Raw genomic sequence first — 12,696 nt, 5'->3', positions numbered from 1 at the left:
AACATGTCCAAATTGGGACTAAATTGATGGAAAATGTGGAAGGGGAACTTACGCTTTAGACTACATGGGACAGCGCTGGGGACGTCTGGAAACTAGAGTGGGCTGTAGTGATTATGGTGTTTATTTTGCCTTTATAATAATTAAATAAAAAGCTAGCCTAGAAATGTACACCTGCAGTATACCAAAAATAAACATAACAAATGTGTCCTTCAAAAGGCATGCGTTAGAAATGGGACAGATGTAGCACTCACTCATGTAGCAATAAGTTGGTCTGATTGCCTGCCCTGCTTTGTGACACAATGGTGCAAGGTATATTATTTTAGTAGCACTCATCCAAGTGGGCATATCTGCTGCACAATGTTCATTCATCCAGAATAAAAATACAGACACCTTTCAAGATATTCACTATGTGATTAATGAACATATTCTGCCTGTATTTAATATAACTATAAAAGCAAGACTTTATCTAGACCGTTTCTCCACCTACTTCCTAATTTTAAAAACGGTTATTTTATTCCTAAATTGTGTAAATCTAAAGCTATTAATCTCTTGTAGACCCTCTCCCACATTATAATTGGGGAATTAATGTGAAAGAACCCCACCTGACAAACACAGAATAAATAACATTCGGCAAAGGCCTCAGACGGCATTCCTGCGAAAGCTAAATTGGAATAAACAGCAGGAACCGCTGTGCAAACACCGCTCGGCATACTTTAAAGACTAGTTTTAATAAATGTATAGTAACCTTCCCACATAGAGCACAACGTGGAATAAAACACTTGCTGCTGAGTTGCAGCACACCAACACACAACAAAGTCTTATAGGCAAAAACTTTATCTAGACATTCTCCAGGAATTCTGGAGATACAATGTCGTTTACAGTGGATGAGCAACAAATATAGTTTGGGCCATCGTCATAGAATGGTATCACAAACGTGTATGTGCTTCCACGCAACACTATGGGAGTGTACGTCTCATGGGAAACAAGACAGCTTCTGATAAGCAAGACATTTAATCTGTGCATTTCTGACACAGCATATAGATTACTTTCTAATTGACATTTGATCTTGGCGTGGGAATGGTCATTTTTAAATATCATGGGCTCAGAACATTCACGTACAGGTAATTCAGGTCCCTAGTTTGCAGCAATTGTTCAATCCTTTGGCACCAATACAGTTAAAACCCTTGGGGTAGCATTTCATTAAAGGGACACTATAGGCACCCAGACCACTTCCTCTCACTGAAGTGGTCTGGGTGCAGTATCCCTGTCCCCCTTGTTTTAGAGAACCGGCAATGTTTACATTGCAGCACTAAGACAGCCTCAAGAGGCTATCTACCAGAGAGCCACTATAGGAGTTTCCAGAATCTTATTGAACGTTAGGTCGCCTATCTGAGGACATCCAGCGTCAGTAAAAACCCCATAGGACAGCATGGATGAGGGCCTAAGGCGCACGCTGCTTATGTGCATTAGCCACCCCATCAGATGACGTTGGAGAAGGCAGAGTGCCGACCCAGCACCGAGGGACAAAGGCGCTGGAATCAGGTAAGTTGATAAAGAGGTTTTAACCCTTTATTGGCTGGGAGGGAGACCGATGGAGGGGGAGGCAGAGGGAACCATAGTCTTAGGAATACAGGTTTGTATTCCTAACACTATAGTATCCATTTAAGTAAAAAGGTGACTTGAGAATCTGCGGAAGTCATGTGTATAAAAGTTATATAGAACTAACCCTATATATAGATATCTAGTGCTCCCCTAAAGCCAAACAGTGACACAATTAGTCCTGGCCGGTTAGACTACTAACTCAACCATAACAGTTTGTACGGTTAGCCAGTGCAGTTAAAGTTACAAAGACTGAAAATTGTGGAATTTACTTACGTTTTCTACCTAGATACAATTAAGACAAAAAAAAAAAAAAAAAACATTGCTTTACAGGATTTTTCACTAAACTGGTAATTACCAGAAACTCACAAGGGAAAGTTTGATCAAATAGCTTAACTGAAAACCGTTTCCAAGCTGCCTATCTTTCCAGTTGAACTATCTTGGCTTTAAACTTGCAATTACCCCGCTGAATCTCTTTACAACTCGCAGTTTAGTGAATAAGTTGTCTGGTGATCCTCTTTACCATAACAGTCAGATTATATCCATCGATCTATCTATATAAACACATATAAGGGAGCAATTTAAAGCCTCGTTAATAGTTGTCTGTTTCCTGGAAGATAAAGCTAATGATATCATCCAGACTAATGAAACAAATGCCCAGAGTAAAATAAAACAAAAAGTTTGAGGTCCATGACCTGATCCGAGCATTACCCGCCACCCTCTCGCATTTACTCCGCTATCATGCCTACCCCTTGAACTCTCTAGAGAGCTGCCCCAACACGCGAAGAAAATGATCTTGCACATTGCCTTAAAGGACCACTCTAGTGCCAGGAAAGCATACTCGTTTTCCTGGCACTCGAGTGCCCTGAGGGTGCCCCCACCCTCAGGGACCCCCTCCCACCCGGCTCTGGAAAGGGGAAAGGGGTTAAATCTTACCTTTTTCCAGGGCTGGGCGGAGAGATCTCCTCCTGCTCTCCTCCTCCGATCTTCCTCTTCTCCTCCCCGTCGGCTGAATGCGCACGCGCGGCAAGAGCTGCGCGCGCATTCAGCCGGTCACATAGGAAAGCATTCATAATGCTTTCCTATGGACGCCGGCGTGCTCTCACTGTGAAAATCACAGTGAGAAGCACGCAAGCGCCTCTAGCGGCTGTCAGTGAGACAGTCACTAGAGGACATAGGGGGAAGGCTTAACCCATTCACAAACATAGCAGTTTCTCTGAAACTGCTATGTTTATGAAAAAATGGGTTAACCCTAGAAGGACCTGGCACCCAGACCACCTCATTAAGCTGAAGTGGTCTGGGTGCCTAGAGTGGTCCTTTAACGGCGCAACAATTAATTGCTAGGAGATGGAAATCCTCGATTCTCCCTAATAAAGGGGCCCTGATAGAGGAACTACAAAAACAATGGATTTATGAGACATCATATAAAACCTTGTTTCCCCCCCTCTGTACTATACCGGAGGACCTGGGAGCTCTGGCACACATGGAGATCTGGTAATGCAACAACTTCTATACCTACCCAACGGTCCTATAGTGGTCCCCCCCCCTTTTTTCAGGAAGGCTCTTAAACAAGCAATGTACGAGGCCCGGTTGTATTGAAGTATACCGAGGTGTTGATGGGTCGATCTGTATTCGCAGCTATATGGGTATAGGATTGACTTGTGTTGAACTGTTCAATGCTGATATGTTGTTTGACTGTCTTATTGTGATGCAACCTCCCCCCCCCCCCGCAAAAAATACGAAAACAATTACTTATTGTAAGATCACAGATGTGTATACCATGTCCTTGAATTAAGTCCCTTTCTCTTCTGTACCCTGTTGGATGTGGTTAAAGACGCAATAAAAATTGTCAAATTGAAAAAAAAATTAAAGTTTTAGCGCGTTTCTTGCTATATTGTACAGGTACCTGGCAGAGCAATCGCCCTTTTTAACAGGTTTATTTCCTCCAGTATTCAAAGCACTCTAGACTGATTGCCTATTCCATCCAGTAATCAGAGGAGTCTACACTTGTTATCGAGTTAGAATTTCTTGGACTCCTACTGAGAAGCCATTAGTCTGTCGTTTGATCTCAAAGCCACCGGCAAGCTCTCCCATTGCCGTTAACCATCATGCCGTTCGATTCTCATTTCATAATCGTTCTCCTTTTTATTCTCTTGTAGGATGGATTCCATCAATAGGTTTTATTCAAAGTTAAAATACAAACAAAAGAAACAAAAACCACTAAAAAATGGTCCTGTCAAAATAAGTGATTTACAGGGTGTGGCTATAGCTAGATGTAATTTAACAGACTAGAACCAGACTTTAACCCCTAAAAGCCCCACTCCTATATCCATCCCAATGGTAATGGGCCAAGCTAAGGCTTCTAAGTGCCCAAGCTAAACCAACACACCCATCATACTCCTCTAGCTTGTAACTCACGACAGCCGCTGAGTTTGCCTCTCCTACAGACGGGGCATTCTGTCATTTATACCGCAAGACACTGAGAAGCTGTAATTCACTGAAAATGTGGATATTCTCCTCAAGATCCACAAAATCTGTTGATTCTCTAACAGGATGATTTACTAAAGTGAGAATTGTTGAGAATTCGAACTGAATTTCAAATTTAAGACAAAAGTAGCCGAACTGGAAGCATAGTTGACTTGGAGAATTTTTCCAGTTCGGCTACTGATACCTTATATTTGAAATTCAATTTGAATTTCCAACAATTCTCACTTTAGTAAATAAACCTTAAATAACCTGTGTATTCTCACCCAGGCCCAATGAACCTGTTCATTCTCCTCCAAAAATTCTATTCATTTATCATGAAAGCCTAAGACGGTTACACTAGGACAAGGCATAGAAAGGCAGGCTGGCAGCCCATAAGCTGTCAACAATCACTAATGGCAGGAACCGTTTAATGATTATCCGTATCCCAATTCGGGCTCTTAGATGTATTTATTCTAATTTACTCCTTGCACCTCTATTATCCTTTATGATGTGTTCTATACATGCCTGATTGGGTGATTGTATGAAGGAGCCTGGCTCTTAATGAGATCCCTGCAGCCTATGACATACAGACAGTACAATTACTATGAGAGTCAATGCATTAGGCTGCATACAGCACACAGACCCCAATGGATATTCCCAGAACCTTTTAATATCACAAAAGCTTTTGCTGCACCATCTTGACAAGATGTCAAATCCCAGCAACACTGATACTTTAACAAACCCAACACATTAAATTCCATTCAGACCCCAAGCTAATCCACAGCTATACCTTCTCAAACATAAAACGGCTCTAAAGAAACATTCATCCAAAGAACACTTTGAATATTATTCGGCAAAACCGGAATACAATTGCCATTATACAGAACAAAGTTTAGATTGCACCCTAAGCACAGCCCTTTGTCAAAATATTTTGTGTGTATAAAATCATGCACGCACTGTGCATCTCTTAAATATACATAACAGACGGCAGTTTCATGCCCTGCGTTTGTGTGCTGTGAGCAATCTGACGTTTCGCTAGAAAAACTGTTTATTCCATGTTTATTACACCCTTAGAAGAAGTGCAATCTTCCTCTAATTCCAGGCAAATACCATTTAAGAGTAACAGGGGTTAAACTTCCCTTTGACATCTTGTAATATGCAGCACGGGGGGTGGGGGGGAGACGATATACCAACTAGAATAATTGCTCCCACAGAGACCAATCCACAGGTCACAGATTTTTGCTCTTGACTACAGAAAAATCTTGAATCCGATTTTCTGTAAACCTGGACGTAATCTTGCATCCCAGAATCATTGTTTGCCTTCGCTGGGCAAAATCGTCTGCCCTACACTGCAATTATTCAACAGATGTTGCCGGGTCCTGGAGGGATATTTTATTATTCAAAGATGATTTTTGGCAGAAGTAAATATTTTTTCATCGGTTTCGACTTTGGAATAAATTTACGTCTTCCTGCCTTAAATATTAAACCATTAGAAAAAGCAGATTTAGCCTTAAAGAAAGAAAGATTTTTTTTTTTAATATTCAGTTTTTAAGAACTTCATTCATTCTGCTGCTGAGCAAACAGACAAAAACACACGAGCACTCACGCACGCCGCAGTCTTGATTTTCCAAAAGAACAGAATTGTGACAAAACAGAACATTATGTAGAATGTCAGAGGATAAACAAGTTCTTTCTCCCAAGTTAAATAGGTTTAGAAAGGTAGTGCTGAATTTAGGAATTTTTCACAGCTAAAAAAGCCTGTCGCATACACAAACCAAGTAGAGCAGAGCCGGTAGTGGTGGTGGAATTAAAGGGGCAAGGGGTCTTGTGCAGGGCCATTTTCCTTTTTTTCTTTGGTTTTGTTTACCTTCAGCATTGGTGTCTGAATATAAATAGGTGTTGTGTCAGGTGGTTGATTGATTAGAACAAGAAGCCTGTTGGCATGATCCATAATAACTATTATATATAAAGTGGCAACATTTTCCGCAGCCCAGGGATGGGTGTTGTGTTTCGGAGGAGGGAGGACAGAAGGTAGGGGACGGCAGATGAAGGTTTTAGGGGTGATGATTTAAGAGGAGAGCTCACAGGCTTCCCTAAAGTAGTGTGTGTTTATGGAATTTTAAGGACTGCAGAGACAGAGTCAGATGGCCCGTGGAAGGAAATTCCATAAGGAAGGGGTTACCCTGAAGAAGTCAATGAATGTTCGAGTTAAACAGAATTATGGGTGGGGGAGGAGAGGAAACCAAATTGGCATTAAGGGGTAAAGAACCACCACAGGAATCAAATATAAAAATCTACATCAGCAAAATGTGTAAGACTTCCGGAAATGTATTGAAGAAATGCGAATCATTGAAGACACGTTGCAACAACAACATAGAAATAATAAAGAGTAAATATGCATGTCTGGGTTTAAAGGGACACTATAGTCACCTGAACAACTACAGCTTAATGAGGTTGTTCAGGTATGATCTATAGCTCCCTGCAGGCAATCTAATGTAAACACTGTATTTTCAGAGAAAATACAGTGTTTATATTGATTGATAGGAATACCTCCAGTGGCCGTCACTCAGACGGACGCTCAGGACTTCAGAGGGCGGCATTCTGAAGTATGTGCACATGTGCGGCGAAGCCGCGCATGCGCACAAGGGAGCAATGACGCTTCCAAATGGAAGCGTCTGATTGCTCCCTGCTCGCGCCCGCCTATTTAGTCATTTTGACGAAATAGGGGGCGCGGCTTCACGAGGCTCCCGGCGCTGGAACGATGTGAGTAAAAGACTCTGCCTGGAGAGTCCCTTTAAAGCTTAATTTGATGGGCTGCTTCGCAAACAGATTTTTAGCATACTGTATATAATGTTAACAGACAGTCGTACTTTAAAATCGCATAATGACTAAAGTTGAATAGTACACTTTTATATAGGTAGGTCAAGAGATGCACCTCCAGTAGATCCACTCAGGACACAGCAAAAAAAACAAATATAAATATATATTAAATAGTATAGCACTAAAGCAGGAATAACTTTCATGGTATACAAACCATAAGCAAATTGAGAAGTCACAAATTATTCTTTGCTTTATAGTAAATGGGGATGTCTTTGCATTCACCAAATGCGATGCATGGATTTAGGCCAAGCATGTCAAACTCAAAGGTGAACACGGGCCAAATAAACAAGGGCTACGTTTGTGTGGGCTGCAAAAAAACAAAAAAACGTCAGTTTTCATAGAAATGTAGGATTATTTAGAAACAGTACAGTATAAAAAAAGTTGCCTGACACTGCGCGTCCTCACACTTGTAGGGCTTCAAAGTAAACAAAAGTGCAAATTTATTTTCAGGAGACTACATTTGCATACAAGCAATGTTTCAGTCTAACTACCTTGACATATTAAGAAACGTTTGGTAATTATTATTGTTATTATTGCAATTTATATAGTGCCAACAGATTCCGTAGCGCTTTACAATATTATTAGAGGCGGGATTTAACTATAAATAGGACAATTACAAGAAAACTTACAGGAACGATAGGTTGAAAAGGACCCTGCTCAAACAAGCTTACAGTTTCTATAGGAGGTGGGGTATAAAACATAATAGGACAGGAATTCACAATCAAATAAGGTGGGAGTGAAGCAGAGCTGGAGGAGAGAGTAGAGTGCTGCCCTTTAGGAGAGAGCAAGAGACAGGTATGTAAGGTAGAAGTTACTCTGGGAGGCCATAAGCTTTCCTAAAGAGATGGGTTTTAAGGCGCTTCTTAAAAGATGCAAGACTAGGGGAGAGTCTGATGGCGGCAGGCAGGCTATTCCATAGGAAGGGAACCACCCGCAAGAAGTCCTGCAAGCGTGAGTTGGCCGCACGGGTGCAAACAACGGACAGGAGGTGGTCACGGGCAGAGTGGAGAAACCAAGAAGGGGCATACCTATGGATCTGTGAGGAGATAAGAGGAGATAAGAGGGGTTAGAATTGTTCAGTGCTTTATAGGTGTGAATTAGCACCTTGAATTGACTCCTAAAGGATACAGGAAGCCAATGTAAGGCCTTGCAGAGGGGTGAGGTGTGAGAGAAACAACTAGAGAGGAATGTCTGGCGGCAGCATTCATTACAGACTGTAGCGGTGCTGTACGGATTTTGGGAAGACCAATTAGGAGAGAGTTACAATAATCCATGCGGGAAATTACTAGAGCATGGACAAGCTCCTTGGTAGTGGGACTGAAATGGTGAATGTATGCTGTCGCACAGCTGTAAAAAACAAAGGACGTTATCCTGTTGATTTTGAAGTCCTATGAGTGTGTTGCAATTATAGGACTTTTCTATTTAGCTTTTAAGTGAAAAGGTCAAGGTTTGAAATTAGTATTTCTGAATCTATTAAATAACTATTTATTTTTGTTAATTTTTGATTAATTTGGCTACAATATTTGTACATATTTTAATCAGTGCAGCTAACCTTTGCATCACAGAAAGAGAAGGGCATTTTTCGTGACTCCCATCTCATTTCACTTAAAAATTAAACTTTAAAACAAAAACCTCTGACAAACAGTCAGGACTGATTAAGTCAATGTGTTATTATCCCTAAGAGGTTTGACTTTAATAAATGCAGAGATATACACGATCAGAAGATTTTGAGTAGGGCCCTATCCACAAGTGGTTTTATTTGTAATTATTTTCTTCCATCATTTCATCATTCGTGTTTTCTTTACCTACTGCGCTGCAGAATGTTTGGGATTCCTTATCAAATAACAAAAGCATAAAACCATCCCCTTTACACCAATGTGTGCTCCAAACCTTTCTACAGATGTGAAAACTGAGCAGGGGATTTGTCACTTCATCTCTTTTTTTTGGTAAAATTCAAAGGTTACTATTTCACAAACAACTATTTTATAGGTAAGTTCAAAAATGATCTCAATAGGTACAAGAACAAACACAACATTCTGCCTTAAACGTAACCGGAGTATAATTTACAGAAATAAGCTTCCAGTATCGCACCTTAATAATCAAACCTTGTGTTCCAGTCAAGTGATATCAGTTGCCATGGACACAGGAGTGGAAAGCTGAACAGAATAATATAGGAATGAGAAAAAATAAATATAATATATATATAGTGTTTTGGGGAATATCTATCTATATAACCCCCAAAAACACTAGGACATAATTTAGAGTTTAACACAAGACAAAGCTAGTGGAGTAGACAGGGTGTATTAAAAATATAATAATAAATAAATACAAAATTCTATTCACACAAAGGCCTCAATTTAATAACGTTGGACATGTCATATGATTACTAGTTTTGGATACACTTTTAAAATTATTTAATACTATAAAAAAATATTACATTTTTTATATATTTCTATTTTAATCTGTTGGAAAATAATGTATATAAATAAAAAAAAATATTTTTGGAACGCTTATCGAACAATATTACATATTCTCTAGTCTTTGTTTTAATTTTGTGAAACTGGTAAATTTACAGAGTTTAAAAGACCAGACAGGATTAGTTAGTAGGTCTTTGCAACACAATAGACAGGTTCGCTTCTGATCCAAATAAAAAGCACCATTTAGCGCTTCTTAATGGATTTTTAAAAAAATATTCTTTATAATCAAGCTATTCAGCGACATGGAATATTGGAGGGGAAATCGTTCGGCAAATTGGGCATACTTATAACATGTAAAGTGCTTTCAGCCACAAAGATCCGTGACCAGTGTTACTGAAGAATATTGATCCGAAAGGAATGGTGCCGTTAACTTTCCTGGAGAATTGGAGCAGGAGTAGATATCCAGCTTGTCAGCTATTCTGAATTTAAGAGAACACAGCAGGTAAACATCCACATAAAGAAGAATCAAAAGAGCAATATTAAAAAGACACTAAAGGGCACCCAGACCATTCCAGATTATATAATTAGACTGGTTGCCCTTCCCCACTCCCCCTTTAAACCCTGAAATTTAACACATTGTATTTTGCAGAGCAGATGAGCTTTCATTGGCGAGTTTAAATGCCTTAGCTGTCAGACAGCCACTAGAGGCGGTTCCTCTGAAATAGGGTAAAAACTCTGATATTTTAATAAGATGGTCTCACAGAGACCATATGAAAGGTAGAGTGTGGTATTTTTTAGCGCATGCACACTAGTCTCAATACTTTCCTTTGGAATAGCATTGGATTGGTTGAGATCATCGATCTCAATGATCTCAGCAAAGGAGGCAAAACTGCGGAGCAGAGACTGGAACTGAGAGGGATACTACTTCCGGTGTGGCCGCGTCACAGGAAGTGGCGCGGGTATAGAAATCTGACAAGATCTCTTCAGATGAGGAGAGCTCTAGAAGTCCTATCAATCCTAAAGATTCAGACCATGGCAGTTCAGTATCCTCAGATCTTCAGGATGAATATGATGAGCTTCTTTGTTACGCCATGGTAACTCCAAAGTTTGAGCCACATTTCCTCAGGGACCATCAGGTGAATGCTGAACAAACTGCAAGTGACAGGATTTCAAGGCCGAGGGAAACTGTACACAAGCAAATTTCAGCAAATAACTCCTCAGCAACTGAACATATTAGAGAGTCCTCGGAAAAAGAACATAAAACGGTTTCAGAAGACTAAGCCTCTCAGCCAAGGACCTCAACAGCAGACAATCCCAACGAACAAACGCTTCAAACAGGGATCCTGTCCGGCATGGAGGCATTCTCTCCCATTCATTCCGATGAACTATCCATTCCAAGCTCCCCCTCGTCTCATTCCTAAACTGGACAGACCCGAGTAGCACAGATCACAGTCTGTCCCGAAAATATGAAAAAGATAAATGTTATGGCTGAGCTAAGCAAATGGAGACTTACCATCATTGAGGAGCATAAACTGTAAATGAAAAGGCAGACTGAGAAGCATGCCGAAGACCTCTCACGGCTAAGCAACCAGCTGGACAACCTTCAGGAGATACTTCAAACGTACAAAACCTCCAAACAACGAAAAGACGAATGCATGTAGTATGGCTGATAGACACTTTAATAACACTCTAATAAAGAACGTGTGGAGGGCTTGGCGTTCTTTTGTTGAATCTAACTGGAAGGATAAAGTTTAAATATCTTGTCGAGCATGAGCAGAAGAAGTTCGTGTGGATCTGTCTAATGATTACGAATCCAGGATAACACAGCTAAACCATGCCCTAGAAGATGCCAGAGCAGAAGTGCAAAGACTTAATGGAGAGCGGGAGCAGTTTGAGAGTTCGATGAAGAATGCTGTCATGCGTGGCGTCTGCGCATTGAACATGGAGGCAATGTCTAGGTTTTAAGGAAAAGAAAGCCAAATGGACCGTGATCTTATACCGAGGAGAGGAATTTGGCCCTAGCCCTTCAGTTACATTGCAGCATCCAGCCACATCGGCTCACATGGCTTCATCCCAGCACGAGCCACCTTTGTCATTCCACCCTCCTTCATCAGATCAAATTTATAGGCACCACTTTGTCCCATTAAGTGCTTCTCATTCAAAGGAAGATGGATGCACCCCAGTTGTAATGTCTGCCACAGCGTCCGGGTCCAGTATATTATCAACACAAAAGCTGCCCCCAATAAGGGTCAGCAGAAGGCTGGAAGGACAATAACGGCGCGTGTCACAAGCCAGTCAGATCTGGCATTAGTAAGACCGGATGTAGTGTGATGTCTATGGCTGTTTCCCCACCCATGGCCTCTGTTGTAGTTGGAAAAACATCATCCAGTAACTCAGCAAACTATCTCCCAAGCGACTGCTGCAAAATACCCCCGGTCCTCAGTAAAAAGCGCCAGCTCCACCAGCGGAAGAACCACTGCTAATCCCACCAGCATCCACACTATAAAGGTTGTTGACTAATGTGCCTTGTAGTCTAATGCATTGTAAATACTTCCTGAATTACTTGCATTACTTGTCTTCAGACATGTGGAATGTAAAACAGATTGACTCTTCTTTACCAAGCATTATATGACTTGGTTAATAGTGTGCGGTAGCTGTATTCTGTTTGAGTGACATTGTTATTTTTATATATTTTGATTCTTGTGTTTTAATATTTAAAATTTTTATTTTTTAAATGAAATATTTTGTAACAGTTTTAAATATTGTGTATACTTGTTTGTCACATTTGTTATTTTTTTTTCTTCACCCCAGTCAAAACTGATCTCTGTTTTAGTAAGCATGTGTGATTAACATCACATTAATAAGGAATGTTTACTAATAGCCATACAGATGCATGTAGTCTGAAAACGAGACGCTGTATAGCAGAATGCCTATTGTATGATGCGTCAGCCAGGGGACACACTGGCATTGTAACATGAATTCGCAATCAAATAAGGTGGGAGTGAGGCAGAGCTGGAGGAGAGAGAAGAGTGCTGCCCTTTAGGAGAGAGCAAGGTAAGAGACAGGTATGTGAGGCAGAGGTTACTCTGGGAGGCCATAAGCTTTCCTAAAGAGATGGGTTTTAAGGCACTTCTTAAAAGATGCAAGACTAGGGGAGAGTCTGATGGCGGTAGGCAGGCTATTCCATAGGAAGGGAGCCGCCCACGAGATGTCCATACAACAGCTCAGACCATTGGCATTCTTACCAACGGTCACCTTTTTAATCTAGCCAAGGGGCCAGCTGACCATCATTTAAAGAAGAAATGTGTGCTTTAGTTACACTGAGCCATTCACA

At 40.8% G+C, this 12,696-nt stretch overlaps 1 protein-coding gene and 1 pseudogene across 1 annotated transcript in view; one reads left to right on the top strand and one right to left on the bottom strand.

The window, feature by feature from the left end:
* The window catches only part of PEPD (peptidase D), a 154,418-nt gene that overhangs the window by 59,820 nt on the left and 81,902 nt on the right, over positions 1 to 12,696 (bottom strand). The gene's annotated exons all lie outside the window — the stretch shown is intronic.
* Positions 8,947 to 12,059, top strand: LOC134579023 (centrosomal protein POC5-like; annotated as a pseudogene).

This window comes from Pelobates fuscus, chromosome 12, assembly GCF_036172605.1.
Source record: "Pelobates fuscus isolate aPelFus1 chromosome 12, aPelFus1.pri, whole genome shotgun sequence".
Lineage (NCBI taxonomy): Eukaryota > Metazoa > Chordata > Amphibia > Anura > Pelobatidae > Pelobates > Pelobates fuscus.
Note: the sequence above shows the minus strand (reverse complement) of the source record. Positions and strands in the feature narration are given on the sequence as shown.